General features: G+C 35.1%; 1 pseudogene; it reads left to right on the forward strand.

Annotated features, from left to right (window-relative positions):
- LOC109445251 (4-hydroxybenzoate polyprenyltransferase, mitochondrial) overlaps positions 1–16,745 on the forward strand; it is a 146,867-nt pseudogene that overhangs the window by 125,658 nt on the left and 4,464 nt on the right.

Consider the following 16,745-nt stretch of genomic DNA (forward strand, 5'->3'; position numbering starts at 1 on the left):
TATTTACCAATATCTGTATTTAATATGAAAAGCGCTTCATATAAAATCAACAAGAAAATCACAAAGCCTGTGTAGGTAAGTGGAGAAAGGATGTGAATAAGAAATTCACAATTGAGTAAATATAAAGGTTTGAATATATTATAATAGAGAATGTAAATTTTTACCATATTTATAATAAAATATTTGAAATATGTATTACAAGCTTTTAAAATGTTGAAACATTTGACACATTAAGCTTATTTTTGGAATCTACCCCAAAGTAAAATTTTTAAAAGAAAAAAAATAGTTTTACACACATTACAGTATTATTGATAAATTAAAATTTTAAATTGATTCAGATAAAAATCAACCTGAATAAGCCAATATAGGAGAAATGTTAAATAAATATCAATGAGATATTATAAAACTCTTAAAATGAGGATTGAAAAGCTTTTTTAACAATCTTTATTTAGTTGAGTAATATGGAAAGTATGGAAATAATGATAAAATAATAACACAGGTAAAAGCTGTAAAATATGTATCAATATATAAATTATATAATAAGACATATGCATAAAAAGACTAGAGAAAATTATCTGCCAAATATAAAAGAATCAATATTGCTAGACACTGTAATTACGAGTGGGTAGTAATTTATTTTTAATGCTTCTCCAAATTTTCAAAGTGCAAATTTATTATTTCAACAATCAAAAAATTGTAATATTCCTGCCTCCCCACACAATTCTACATATCAATATTATCAGAGTTAAAAGCTACTCCATGAAATAAGGATTGCATGTAACTATATTTTACAGACCATTCTATTTTTAGAGCTGTTAAGGAGCTATCACAAAGTTTTGCAACTGATTTTCTTTCACGTTCCTGAAAAAAGTCTTCAGTTTAAACCAATAGTTGCTTTATAATTAACATCTTTTTCTCTTTCTTTTTTCTAGTTAAATTCTCGTTCAAATAGTGTTTCTTACCATCCTCCTACTGAAATATAAAATCTGAATATTTTACTTACTGTGTGAAACTGTGTATCTTAGAAAACCCTGTATTTTAATATCCTGTGACAAGTAGTATTTAAGTCCATGTATAAGTTCATACCCCTATACATGGAGTATGAAACATGTGTTTATCCCATCCTTATCGGTACCTTCAGCCTTTATCATGTATTTCAAAGAGTTTAAAACAACTAACTATATTCACATCTCATTCTTATTGCTCTTCCAATTTCCTTAGGTTAGAAAATTTATGTGCAAAATCTCTAAACAAAAAGGTGTTTTCTCTTGCTAGGTTAAACAGAAATAATATTTGTTTTTAATTCCAATACTTCACAGAGCTTTTAATAAACTACTGTACATACTAAATTGTTTCCAAACTTAACACTTTACTGTCATCCTAAACCCTCATTTTTGAGACTTGTCTCAGTGTGTGTCCCTCAAAAAACAGCTAAAAATATTTATCCTGACAATTATTTTGCTATCCCTTTTAATGTACAGATTGCTTTTTACCAAATCTATAACTGTTCTTAATAATATGCTTGCAAGTGACCTAAGCTAGAGATCATCTTCTTCCCCAGACAAAATGACTATAAATGTGCTAGTTTTTCTGTCTCCTAAGAACACCCACATCCTCAAATCATAGTTTGCTGAGAAGATCAACGGGGAAGTATGGAAGAGCAAAATAGATGCCTAACTTGCTTCATGAAGATGGAAATAACTTTCAGAAGACACCTACAACCACACTGCCAGGTACTGTGGAGAACAGGATGAACACAGGGTGCAAACAGCTCTAGAGAACCACGTAGTCCCCGCAGCACATTCTTCCCTGCATTAGCGTTCCACAACATGCCAACTTAGTTCTTCTCTCTCTCTGCATCTACAGTTCCTGCTGTCACTTGCAAGCTGACCCTCATTATTCTCTCTATTGATGCGTTTTCTTAACCCTGAGTCCTACATCCCCATAGTTTCTGCTTACTGCTTCCTTTCTGTGTAGCTCTCAGGAACTTTACCCTCCTATTGTCTTCAGCCTTTCTTTGAATGTCCCATTCAAACTTCACAAAAGAGATGAGAATCTCACTGGGTCTGTCAGTCTCATCTATTTTAAGGCAACCCAGTTGGTAAAAGTGCTTTCACCAGGACAATGTATACTCTGCTGGCCAGACCCTATGTGGGTACTTTGTGTCTGGTACACGCTCTGGGACCAGTTGTATATGGTAAAAGTGGTGAGGTCACCTGCATCAGGAACCCCAGTGAGGGAATGCAGAAATAATGGGCACCTTCAAATCTCCAAGGAAAACCATAAAACAGACAGATGGCTTAGAATGACCCCTTTTAATATTATTTACATCTCCTTTTGTACTACAGTTAGTACAGCCTTAACAATTTTACATTTTTTTCATTTTTATATCCTTATGAGGAATTTAAAAATGTCCCTGCTTAAATTTCTACAGAGTAACTGATAGATGCCTAAGAGAAGAATAAATAGAGCAGACAGTATCCTCATTGAAACCTCAGTGAAAAATGGAAAACTAATTTGAGACATCTGCTGTAAAATAAAGTATCTCTGAGGAAGCTCTAGTTTAGTGAACAAATGTGAGCCATGAAATTGGATAATCAACCAGTTGCTTGAAATAATGCATCGATTAGGTATTCTTATTAATAAGGCAGGAGATCTTATGCCTCTAGTAGTATTTTTGCTGCTATGAATTAGAGATGTAGAAAGCCAGGTCTGGGACTCAGGAATATTGTTTCTTTCCTTAATCCTTACAGAAGTGTAGACCAGAGATGTTGAGGTTGAGAAGATGCATTGCCCTCCAACGCAAGACGTCAATAAGGCATATGCACTGAAATGGGTTGGAAACCATCTAAGGCCAAGAAAATGACAAGCAGGGATGTAAAGAGCCTTGTGCTCTGTCATCAATAGTTTGAATGCTCAAGAGAGGTCAAGACCCATAAGATTAGCCCCTTCTTCTGTCACACAAAAATTGAAAGGCTGGTTTAAACTGTGCTTTTATAATAGCACTATAAAGTAAGGTCATTCTTCCATGTATGCCAATAAGAACATTCACATCTGCAGCAATTTGTGCTATGGTAAGCCATAAAAGCAAAAGAAAGAGAGCTTGGTCATATATATTCCTAAGGAATCCGAGTGCCCAGAATCAATGAAACAGGAAAGTCACTGAGTGAGCAAGAACACGTCTTGAAAATGTGGCTGTGGCATTGGAATCGTGTTAATTGAGTTACTTCTCTGGCTCAATTTATACCATTAGTGGTAACATTTTCTCTGAGGATACTGGGAATCGATAATGTGACTAACAATTGTAAGCATAGGAGTACTTCTCTTCTAGTGGCATTACAAGTGCTTCTGTGGTATGGGTGTTTACAGGTTCTGTTTCTCTTTAGCCTGGAGATTCAACACAAACTCTGCCCAAACCTCTGTGCAGTGTATGGGCCCTGATATGAATTTCAAAAAGTAGAGGCACATCAGTCTACCATCTTCAACAACCCAGATTACATCAATATTCACAGAAAATGTGTCATAAATGTTAATGCACCTCTAAGTCATTATAATTCCAGTTGCAGTTACTCTAGTTATCTAAATTTGGTGATTTATGTATACATCAACTAATGGAGAAATGTGCCTGGCTGTTTCCCAAAATATGTAATGCTTCTCAATATCAGGCTTATTTTGAATTATTCTATATGTGTGACTCATGTGACAGATTTTCAGTGCCTAAACTAACTAGCATGTTTTCAGATGCCAATACTTCTTACACACAAACCCAGAAAGGAAATACACAGCATATTCTTTCAAGGGCTAAGGAGTTTTCCATAAAATCTATTTAAGACATAACAAAATCTTTGATAATATCTTTATCTTAAGACAATCTGAAATGGCCTCCATATGCGGGATATATGAGACACATTTTAGGAGCCTAGCAAGTTATTATTCTCATTACATTGGACATTTTGAAGATGTGTGAAGTTTGTAAAGAAAGCAAAAGGTGACATTCTCAAATTGTTTTCCAGATGACTCTTTATAAAGTGCGTTGGCAGCTTTAGCATAATTCGAGCTCAACAGGTATGAAGAGTACAAAACAATCCGAAGTAAGCCGCATTGTTCCCTGGGATAACAGCCTTTTAAGAAAGTCAAAGCAGTTCTGAATGAATTGTAAAGAAAAAAAAAAAATGCTTCCAGTGATCAGAACACAGAGGGTTGTGGTTCACTGCCTCTGTCTCAAAGGACTCAGGAAACTGGGAGGGGCAACCACTTTCCACACTCCACAGGCCACATGGATGCTTGGGGGATGAAGAAAAATCCCCAGGGCTAGTGACTGGTCAATTACGAATTGTAATTCAACTGTCTCTATAGTTGCCAGAGAAACCAACTTGGGAACTGTGGTACCATTTGAGACATGACTAAAGAATGGCTGGCCATGGCTGGTTAAAATACAGTACTAAGAGCAGTATTTGATCTGTGTGCTGAACAGTACAATACAGACTATTTCTTGCACTTACCAACTGCTTTATTAGTGGAAAGGGGACCAAACACATAGGGGTCTATCAACATACCACAGCTCCCTACTCTACAGCTGACTGCATCTTGTGTTAAACTGAAAAACTGATTCTTGAGAGACATGAATCTGCCACATTTCAAGGATATGACATCTATTGAGAACAAAAATGTGGAAACAAAACAGTTCCATATAGCAGGTAAACACCTTGACAAATATGAAGACTTTCAATCATGTCAAACTGTTTTAAAAATGTCCACTTTGCCACCCCTCTCCAGATACTTAACGTTTCCTAACACAAGAATAGAATAAATACAGGAGAGAAATCAATACTCTGAACATCCAAGCTGTTCAAGCCTGCCACTGCAATCAAACTTTCGTCTTTTTCTCTGCAAAGAGCTCAGAGGTACTTTCTCAGTTCAAGGATGAAACATTCTCACCGTTCTTTCTCTAAATATAGATAACCGAAACATTAATTTCCTGAGAATTTAGATGAAGAAGTTTTTTTAGTTGTGTTCTCAGCAATGGTTTTTCTCTGGCTAGATTGAATGATTCTTTTGTAAATGACCTTGTCAGTAAAGCCCCTAATAATTGGTAACTTTTTAATACTTAGTAATTGGTAGAGAAAGCTTTTCTCATGATTTAGTGAGAAATAACTTAATGTACACTTTTTTTAAATGATTATTTTCCTTGAACTCTAATACTCATAAAAGCTGTTAAATTAGCAGCCCTGGAGGTTAGAAACTTCCATTTAAGCCACAAAACCTAGAGACCAGGGAAAGTTTTCTTAGAAGCCCTGGAAATGACAATGAAGAGATTGTAATCTCCAAGCCCATCAATGTAGGCAGGAGAGTTTTAACAGATCCAGTTTGGACAGCAATTTGGGATTGGACAGGAAACATACCTGTCCAGTATAAGGGCTGTCCATTAACTCATTTCCAAGAGACTATTTAATTATCCTCTGATACCAAGTCATCTTCTGAATAGACTGTTGGCTTCCTCCTGCAACACTCCTTTCAAAGTCACTGATGTTTTCAACAGTCCTTGCCTCCCCTGAACTTTAAAACGATTTCATTAAAATCAAGCTGGGTTCTTTTTCTCTCTTTGATGATCAGTGCTTCTTAGGATAATGTTCAGGGCCTTTATCCTCAGACCTCCTTGTAGTCACTGGACTGTTCCCTCCCTTGATTCTCATGAATTCGACAGTTGGCTCCAGAGGCTGGAAATTCTGAAGACTATATTCATGGTTGGATGGTCCTAAACTGTTAGGCTTTTGAAAATAATTTCTTAGTATTTACTGATTTCTAACACTGTGATATATGCCAAAAGAGGAGGGTAGAAATATCAGCAATTTGATTTTTGATGGGGGGAAAAAACAAGAATTCAATGTATTAAGACTCAGATGGTCCGTTGTTTACAAAAAATTGACAGACTTTTTCTTTGGCTAGTTTAAAATATGTCAGTGTTCTTTTTCTGAACATTATGCTGTAGAAATGACTCATGATATCATATATTAGCAAACTTAGTAATGTAACGGGAAAACAACTATTTATATTATAATCTCAATAACTCCTTGATTCTGCGTCTGGGGTCCTATGTGACAAAATAGAGGTCATACGATATTTATGAAAGAGTATAATACAATGTGCTTGCTTATTTCTGCTGTTGGATTAAAGGTTTGAATGCTTTAATTTTTCTTTAAAATATTCTTCACTGGAAACTTTTTTCCAAGTGAAAAAAGAATATGGAGATTAGTTATTCAATTAACATTTTGAATGGATCCATTACATGACTCTATATGGTCAGATTTCTCCAAGAAAATTAAATGCAATTGAGGAAAACATGTTGAATTGATTTACCCTATTGCTCACCTATATCCACATGATATTTTGAATATACATATCAAGACACTGGAAGGCAGAAATAATTCCTATTTAATTATTTATAATCATAAATTTTCTTTACATGCTATAATTTTCCTTTGCCCCCCACTACATGAAGTAAAGTTTTATATGCATATTGCAGAAAGGATTGTGATGATAATAATTATACTGTAGGACCTAGACAAGAATATTTAGTTTAATAAATATTGAATCTTAAATACTGAAAAAGCGCACAAATATTAAGATCTAAGATAGTCATCCTCTCCCTAGTTTGATAATTACTGGGAAACCTTTCCCCTTTTCCCCCTATTTTTATTTGTATTCTATATTTAAAATCTCAAAATCTTAATTTTCTTATAATGAGAGCATGAGATGCATTCTGGTCAGCAATGGGAAATATGGCTGGAGAAGGGGACAAGACCTAGTATACCAGGATTAGAAGTTCATGTTACATCTCAGTAGCAATCTTGAAATATTGTGCAAGAAAGTTACATACCTTTTTTTTTTTTTTTTTACTTTAAAAATATAGTTCTTGAGTCAACGTGGAAAGTTAATTAGAGGCAACAGGAGGTAGAAGTTCTCCTACTATAGAATATAATAATCTAGATTGTAGATTTGTAGGCTATAATAATTACAGACTAAATTAATCTAAGCATGAGATGATGAAGGCCAGAAATAAAGAATAAGTTATAAAGACAAAGTGTGTAGAGATATTTGAAGTGAGTCGCCAGATTTGATGACCCAAGAGATACGGGGTGGGAGTGAAAAGATGACTTGAGGCTAATCTCAGGTTTTGACCTGAACGCTGGATGGATGAGAGTGACAAGAAATGAGGGAACTATCAGGAGCAGCAGACTAAGTGGGGGAAGGCAATGAGCACTGTTATGGAGGTTTCGGTGTGAGATAGAAGTGGGATAGATAGCTAGATGATAGCCAATACCACACATTGAATAAAACATTCCTTCCTCATTAGAGAATAAACACATTGCTAGATATCATTGAAATATCATATCCAATGTCCCTCCAGCTCAGTGCTGGCACAGAGTAGGATCTCAACAAGTATGCATTCGCTTTGACATATCCCACATTGACTGCAATTATTTCAGCATGTCTGTATCTCTCTCTAGCTGTGAATTTCTTGAGAAGACATCCTTGCATCTCCAGAATTTAGCGATTGAATAGAAAATATTCAATTAATGCTTATTTGTGGACAGTATGAATTAATTAGTGAATTATGAAGGAGTTAATTAGCCAGATTGTCTCATAGTTTATTATTAGGTTGGTGCAAAAGTAATTGCGGTTTAAAAGGTTAAAAACAATTGCAAAAACTACAATTATGTTTGCACCAATCTAATGTTTTCAGGGTGGGGGTGTAAGAGAGGCAATGCAGGGAAGACATTATCTCTTTCCAATCCTTGGGGTACTTTATTAGTTTGCTAAGTCTGCCTTAATAAAGAACTATGGAATGGGTGGCTTAAACAACAGAAATTTATTTTCTCACACTTATGGAGGCTAAAAGTTTGAGATCAAGGTATTGGCAGGATTGGTTTCTTATGAGTCCTCTCTCCTTTGCTCATAAATGTCTGTCTTCTCCCTAGGTTTTCATATCATTTTCCCTTTGTGTGTGTCTGTGTTCAAATGTCCTCCTATGAGGACACCAGTATGTTGGATTAAGGCCCATCTTAATGACCTCATTTTAATTTAACTACCATTAAGACCGTATTTCCAAATACAGTCACATTCTAAGGTTGTGGGGGTTAGGACTCCAACACAGGAAATTTGGAAAGACACAACAAGTTAACTCTTAACAGGTATCATCCCATTTGGAATTCCTGGAAGCTATATGGTCTCTTCAGCAATTTAAAGACATCTTGAGTTTCAGACTCCATCAGACATTATTAAACAACCCGAATTGTAATCATCTTAATGTTTATATCCTTACAATTCCCTATTTCCTCAGTATTCTATCAGTATGTCATTCAATTGGAGAATGTAAGATAGTTCATTAAGATTGTTACATGGATTTTTAAATATTTTTCTCACTACAAATTTGCATCTAAAGGTGCAAAATGTATATTATAAGGAATATGTATTCTAATATTTTATAGAATTAAAAATATAAGAATACTATGAGTTCTTCAAAGTCAATATAATTATTAGACTTGTTTTCTGTATTTCAGTAAGGAAATAATTCATATTTCATAAAACAATGAACAAAGAACAATTAAAATACATCTGTAATCAGTGTTCTCATGTTAATGATGAAACATGATTTAAGGAACAAGTGTTTATTCTGAGGAACTCATGCCATTCCTTTCTCATTGACCTCAGGAAAGACATTTCTAGTTAAATTAAAGTTTCGGATTAGAGCCTTTGTACTAATTCTAAGACAAAGGTTAACCAGGAGAGGATAAAGAAAATCAGCCTTAGAGGTTTCTGGGAAATCAGGAAGCTCAGAGAGGGATATGACAGACTGGCGGAGCTTGCTCCCTTCACTAATCGCACCTTGTGTTGTGGACAATGTTCACTTCTCAACAGAGGAAACCCACTGAGGCTCAGGAGATTCATGAAATTACATCTAATTTCTAATTTCTTAGATCCCATTTTGTCCTTAGGTGCCGATGATTCTTCTCTTTGTCTTCAAATGAAGTGGTGTAAGGTCCTGGAACCCAGTCTTTCCTATTAAAGGGATCATCCTACTGTAACTTGTAAATTTCTTATATTTCTGTGATGAAGAGCTCAAACTTAATTTTTCATTAATGTCAGATTTTTTTAAAAAATCTAATTTTACTATTAATGTAAGCTTTGGGAGACAAGAACAAGTTTAACCTGCTCATTGGGCCAAACTAAAATTCTTTTTTTCCAATCCTTACCCATTTTACATAAACTGTATGTAGCAGCAAGATAGATCTAAAAATCAGCACGTATGTCGGATAGAAGAATATCCATGTAGAGTAATTTATACAGGGAGCCAATTTAAATGCCTCATTTAAATTTCATGAAAATGATCTTACTTGTCCAGCAACTGGCTGTGGAATAGATTAGGCGGAGCTTATTTTCTGACCCTCATTTTTTTCTCTTTGACACTGTCTAAAATCTAGCCTTCAGCCTTCTTCTATCCAAACAACACAAAACAAAAGTCATTTTCAGACTTAGGTAACCCCTTCATACTGATACAATTTCCTTTGAAAGTCAATTGTCATTTGCTAAAGGACATGTGATCGAATATGCATCAAGTCAACTTGTAGGCTGTTCGACTCTGAGGCTTGTACTCATATTACTGCTCCCCGTCCGTAGTCCCTGTCTGTTAGGAAATCAGTCTGCTGGGTGCACAGGGGTCTCAGCAGCAAAAACAAGATTGGGCACCAAGGCTCTGATCAGAGTTTTATAAAATTGTGAATTTATTTCGGTGTATCTTAGACTTTTTCTGGCTTTAAAAAATCCAGGTCAAATTGAAGCAGAGGAAAGTCTTGAGGTTCATCTAAGTCCTCTCAAATGCAAATCCTATCACTGATTTTATAGCTTAAAAACTACTGATGCTCTTCTACTCTTATCTTTACATTGTCCATACTCACACAGTTCTCAGGGATAGCCTTTATGAAATCTTTAAAAAATGGTTAAACATTAAATCTTCATAATGACTAACTTTTATAAAGTGCAGGATAATCTCTGCTTTGCTACACATAGATCATAGAGACCTGTAGCATGCAGAGGAGAGGCAGATAACTAGCATTTGGCTGCTAGAAAAATGGACTCATTGGGGAGTCCCTCTGACTTCTAAGACCCAATCAAAAATGCAACTCACTGCTGAATTTGAAAGTCTCAGCCAGGTCATCCCCATGTTGTAATAAGGAAGTCTTTGTATTCTGATGACCATGGTGTTAAGCCGTGTTTGTACTTGGGCTTCCTTACAATATTTCACAGTTCATCTTATTAAATGGTTGGGCCACATTTAACTCTACACCCACTTTCTCCAGAACACAGTGTTTGATCATAGATTTATAGATCATTTAACACAAGCGACAGCTATTTTACCAACAGCCTTGCTGTCATTAAGCAGCAGCTACTGTCAAAAGTTCAGGAACAGGCCCAGCAGGATAATGAAAAGAATCAAGACACAGTGCCTTCCAACTGTCACAACAGCAGAGAGAAGCATCTGGTGCCACGAAAAGCCAGTGGAAAGGGCAGCAGCAATGGCGGGCCTGAATCTGTAGATGTTTTGGAGAAGATGTCCCCACATCCCAGCTCTGTCTCCATGGGTAGGCCAAGGAACCCCATAAAACTCTACACAGACCAAATTAGAATGTTATTTTGCCAGAAGAAGTTTGTGGAATCATCAAGCTCAACATTAGAGGAGGTTTACCTGAAAATTAGAAAAGATGAATGTAGACTAAGAGAAAAAATAATTTTGTATACCTTACAAAAATTTTTATATTAAAAAAGACATATCTTTGCTTCTTGGAATCCATATTCATAGTGGAAATGAGCAAATCTTTTTTGTTACACATCTGTTATCCTGGTTTGCATCATCTCTTAGCTGTATCTTCATCTCTGACACTAGTTCCTATCATAGTGATATTATCAGGACTAAATTTGAGAATACATGGAAAGTGTCTTGTATAGGACCTAAAATAAAATCAATATTCTATAAGTGGTAACTTTTTTTTATTCTGAAGAGCAAGGAATAAATTCTTATAAAGTTGTATTGAATGGTGCTATATTGGCATGTACCGAACATCCAGGCAATATAATAGGTATAGATACCAAAGAAATAGACTGGACTCCCAAATTTGTTATTCAGTCAGTTTGGAATGGATTCTTTCAAAAAAATGTTATGGATAGTGATGAGGACTACAGGCCAGCACACAAGATCATTAGCTGTTAGGTATTTAAAATAGTGTAATCTTTCAGGGATAGAAAGAAATAATCCCTCTTTAAAGATATATTTTTAAAAATATTCATTGAGTAAGAAATAACTGTTGTTGTTAGTATTGTGCATCTTCATTTTGATTATTGAGTAAAGAATCAAGCTTAATCCAAAACAACTGAGAAGAAAGTAAAGTCTTTTGTAAAAAATTTATATGAAATATATTTAAGGGCTTTGGGGGTGAATTATGTTTTTTCCCCTATTTTAACAAGGACTAATTTTTCTCTTAGTCTCACACATTTATTTTCCTTTATTCTGAACTTATACTTTTGTTTCCTCAATAAAAGAAATGAGTTGTTTAATGAAGATGAGGGAAGCATAATTTCTTGATTACAAAAAGGATCTATATCTTATTTAATCCCAGTACTAGCATCATCCATCTGGGATATATGTATACACACACACACACACACACACACACACACACACACGAGCCCTTAAAAAAATAAATAACAAATGAGGAAGGAAAAGAATATGGAGTGAAAGCTTATTTCCTCTGTTAAGCAGGCAGGAATACAATACAATTGAGAAAGAAGAAAAGCTAAAGTTATGTGAGTTGTTAACTATGAAAAACTGAGAAACACAGAAATATATATTTATTTGATTCTACTGTGGGGAGATATAAGTGTTAACGAATTATTCTTGGGTCAGAGTAACATATACTAAACAACAAATGATACCATAGAACCTTGGCAATTTAGCAGTTCTAGCAGTTCAGATCATTTGCAACTGCAAGTAACACCATGCTTACCTTACATGGGTTTAAACCAGGGCTTCTTAAACTTTAATGTGCATACGAGCCATCAGGATATCTTGTTAAAGTGCCTGTCCGAATTTGTAAGTCTGGGGTGGGTTCTGAGATTCTACATTTGACAATTTCTCAGATGATGTTGATGATGACAGCACTTTGAGTAGTTTGAGGTTTGAGACATATTTTATCACTTAACCAATTCTTGACATTTTTGTTGTTGACTGGATGAGTAGTCTGGAGTCAGGTTAGCTTATACGCTCAATGTTATCAAGCACCCAGAGTGTTTTCATTCCCCTGCTTTGATATTTCAGAATTTTTTGACATAGTACTTCATGATCACACATAGAAGCTGCAGTTCTAATCATTATGTCCTCATACAATCAAATTTAAAGGTGGGAAGCAAAGTGACATTCATGAGAACTTTACAATAGTGTCTCTCTTCTTTTATCAAGTAAGAAAACTTATTTCAGAAGGTTCAGAGCAGATTTCCCTAATAAATAGTTCATTAGCCAGAACTGCATCATTAGACATTACTATCTTCAAGAGGTTAGGAAAGAAAGTAGCTTAGACTCAGTCCCTATAGTGAAGGGTGGACAAGGGAAAACAGAGTTGAGAATGACTATTAGGGAGCCAATAAATAAGTCATCTGTAAGAGCCTGTGTTATGATTGTTCCATGGGTGAGGTAGATGATTCTAACCTCTGAGTGGAAGGAAAAAAATGGAGGAAGCCTCAACTGATTGATTCTATGAACAAATTTTCTTTAGTCCATTCTTCATATTTCAAGAAATGTCTGTAGCATATCTCTGGCAGAAGGTGGCACTTAATTTAGAATCATCTATTTTAAATTGCAATGTTAAAGGTTTAAATGAGGTTTATTTAAAATAAATTAGCCTTTCCTGGCTTTTAGTTAATAGGTGTTTATTTCTCTCCCTTAGTCTGTCAATGTACCTTACTAGTTTACCCATTTGACAAAGTTGTATATTAAGAGTATGAGCTGTTCCCATAGCTTATCTGATCACAAGACATATACAAAATGAAATCAAAGACATGATAAGGATGCAAAGTTGCTGGAAATAATTAAAACAGATGGTTGTAACATATTACTTGCTGTTTCTGGTGATTTCAACTCTGGTATTTGTTGAGGGAAAATATACAATGCCTGAAATGTTTGAAATAATTAATGTTGTGGTCAATAATTTTTTATCACAAAAGGGAAACTCCAAACAGAGTAACTTTATACATGATTGATATCTTTAAGGAAGAAGTATAAAGAGAAAAAATAAATGCTCAAAAGAAAGGTGGTAAAAACTTCAAATTATAGCAATCATTTTTTTACATAAATAGTTGATTTAACATCATTTTTTGAAATAATTTTATTTGAAGAATTTGAAAACCTCTTAGTGGCTAAAGAACTACTCAAATAGAAGTTGTCAGTGGAAGCAGAACCTCTCAAGGTAGTAGAATCAACATAGATATATTCTGGTCTTTTTTCAACTTTGCAGGTCAATTAATCTTTACTAACTGATGAGATTCTAAGGGATTAAGTTATAAGAGTCATATAAAAAGAAGAATGTTCATTTATATATTCTCATTGACAATTTTGACTTTCTACTAACAGAAATGCTCATTAGTGTAACACTAGTTCACTGTCAAGGCAGATATGATGGTAGGTTAGACTAGAATAAAAGCAAAGATATTTGATTTGTATGGAGAACGGAATTATGCCTATGGGAAAAAAACTGATAAAGTATCCCTACATCTTAAAATAAATCACAATCTGAATCAGTAGGTCTGGGGTGGGTCCTGATATTACATAAAGAAATGCTTGTGTCTGCCTGATGCAGACACCACAGAACAAACAGTAACAATCTCTTTTACTTGGCTACCAGATTCTAGAATCAGAGTATAAATTAGAGCAGACTAGCTTATGAGCACTAACAAACATCCCGAATATCTTACTTGGTGGAATCTGCAATGTTTCTTTCCCACTAATGTTGCATGGCCATCTCTGCACATCAGAGGGTTCGGCTCATTGTAGGTACTCACAGAATTAATGTACTGGAGGTTTCATTGCAGCCATGTTCCTAGGATTGCAGAAGCAGAGAAAAGGGCATGGCAAACTATTCACTGGCTGTGAAAACTCTGCTATGAAGTGAAAATATATCACTTTCTCCCCAGACTTAGTCACAATGCAAAGTCTGAAGGCACAATCCCTAGGACTGTCCTACTTCTGACACCAACTGAAAGTTTGGGGAGTTTCCAAAACCATCCTCAGATTCAATAATTTGCTGGCAGGACTCACAGGACTCACTGACAGCTATTCTACTAACAGTAATGATTTATTACAGGACAAAGATACAAATTAGAAGCAGCAAAAGAAAGACACATACAGCAGAGTCAAAGAACGTTCTAAACTCAAAGCTTCCACTGTCCTCAGTACACATTATTGCCCAGCATCTATGAGTGACAACATGTGTATAGTATTGCCAAACCAGGAAGCTCACCCAAGCTTTGATACAGGGTTTTTACTGGGGATTGATTTATTGATTTATTGATGGATTGATTAATTGATGATGCAGTTGAATACAGTCTCCAACCCCACCTCCCCGGAGGGCAGGCTATTACCACTTGTCTGTAGCTTGCCTTCTACTTCTTTTGACATGACTTTCAAAGAGCAGAAGTTTTTAATTTTAATGATATCTAGCTTATCAATTATTTATTTCATGGATCATATCATTGGTGCTACCATGTTTCCCCAAAAATAAGACCGGGTCTTATATTAAGGTTTGCTCCAAAAGATGCAGTAGGACTTATGTTCAGGGGATGTCATCCTGAAAAATCATGCTAGGGCTTATTTCATGGTTAGGTCTTATTTTCGGGAAAACACAGTATATCAAAAAACCATCACCATACCCAAAGTCATCTAGGTTTTCTCTTATTTTCTAGAAGTTTCATAGTCTTGTGCTTTATATCTACATCTATGACCCATTTTGAGTTTATATTTGTGAAGGTGTAAGATCTGTATTTAGATTCTTTTTTTTTTCTTTGCTTGTGGATGTCTAGTTGTTCTTGCAGCATTTGTTGAAAACACTATCTTTGTGGCATTGTTTTGCCTTTGCTCCTTTGTCAAAGATCAGTTGGCTATGGATTTATTTCTGGGCTTTCTATTCTGTTCCATCGATCTATTTGATCATATTGACTTGATAACGTAGCTTTATAATAAGTCTCAAGTTGGTTAGCACCAAATTTGTTCTTCTCATTCAATAGTGTGTTGGCTACTCTGGGTCTTTTGCTTCTCCGTATGAACTTCAGAATCAGTTTGTCAAAATCCATAAAACAACTTGCTGGAATTGTTATTCAGATTACATTGAATATAGATAAAATTTGGAAGAACTGACATTGTGACAATGTTGTTTTTCTATCCATGAACCTGGAATATCTTTCCTTTAATTTCATTCATGAGTTTTGTAATTTTTCTTATATAGACCGTGCACATATTTTGTTAGATTTACATCTAAGTATTTCATATTTGGGAGTGTTAATATAAGTGGTATTGTGTTTTCAGTTTCAAATTCCATTAGCTCATAATTAGTATAACAGATAGCATTTGACTTTGTAATATTAACCTTGTATCCTGTAACTATGCTAATATCACTTATTAGTTTTAGGTTTTTTTTGTCAGTTCTTTTGGATTTTCAACACAGATAATCATGTCTTCTGTGAACAAAGACAGTTAGACAGTTTTATTCCTTCCCAGTCTGTGTGTGTGTGTGTGTGTGTGTGTGTGTAGTCTGCCAATTAAGTTCACGAACTTGTTTCAACGATGTTGCTAACCTTTTTTGGAATCAGAGGGATTATTCATTAGGAATTTGTACCAACTGGACAAACAGTTAACCGAGTTTACTGTTTGGAAGTTCTGAAAATGCTGCATGTAAAAGTTAGACGACCTGAACTCTTCACCAACAATTCATGGCTCTTGCATCATGACAATACACGGCACTGTCTGTGAGGGAGTTTATAGCCAGTAAACAAATAACTGTATTGGAACATCCTCCCTATTCACCTGATCTGGTCCCCAATGACTTCTTCCTTTACCCAAAGACAAAGGAAATATTGAAAGGAAGACATTTTGATGACATTCAGGACATCAAGTGTAATACGATGACAGCTCTGATGGCCATTCCAGAAAGAGTTCCAAAATTGCTTTGAAGGGTGTACTAGATGCTGGCACCAGTGCATAGCTTCCCAAGGGTGACTGTAGTGATATTCACCAGTGAGGTATGGAGCACTTTTTCTAGGATGAATTTGCGAACTTAAATGTCAGACCTCGTATGTTGAACCAGTGTTGAACGCTTGGGATAAATTCCACTTGATCATGGTGTATAATTCTTTTTAATACTTTTTGATATTCAAGTAGCTAGTATTTTGCATCTATGTTCATGAAATATATTGGTCTATAGTTTTCTTTTCTTGTAATGCTTTGTCTAGTTTTGGTATTAGGGTAATTTTGGCATCATAGGATAATTTTGGAAGTATTCCTCCTACTTCACTCTTTTGAAAGAAAATGTAGAAAACTGGTGTAGTTTCTTCCTTATCTGTTTGGCAGAATTCACAAGTGAACCCATTTGGCCCTGGTGCTTTCTGTTTTGGAAAGTTAGTAATTATTGATTCAATTTCTTTAATAG

The sequence above is a fragment of the Rhinolophus sinicus genome, linkage group LG01 (genome assembly GCF_036562045.2).
Source record: "Rhinolophus sinicus isolate RSC01 linkage group LG01, ASM3656204v1, whole genome shotgun sequence".
Taxonomy (NCBI): domain Eukaryota; kingdom Metazoa; phylum Chordata; class Mammalia; order Chiroptera; family Rhinolophidae; genus Rhinolophus; species Rhinolophus sinicus.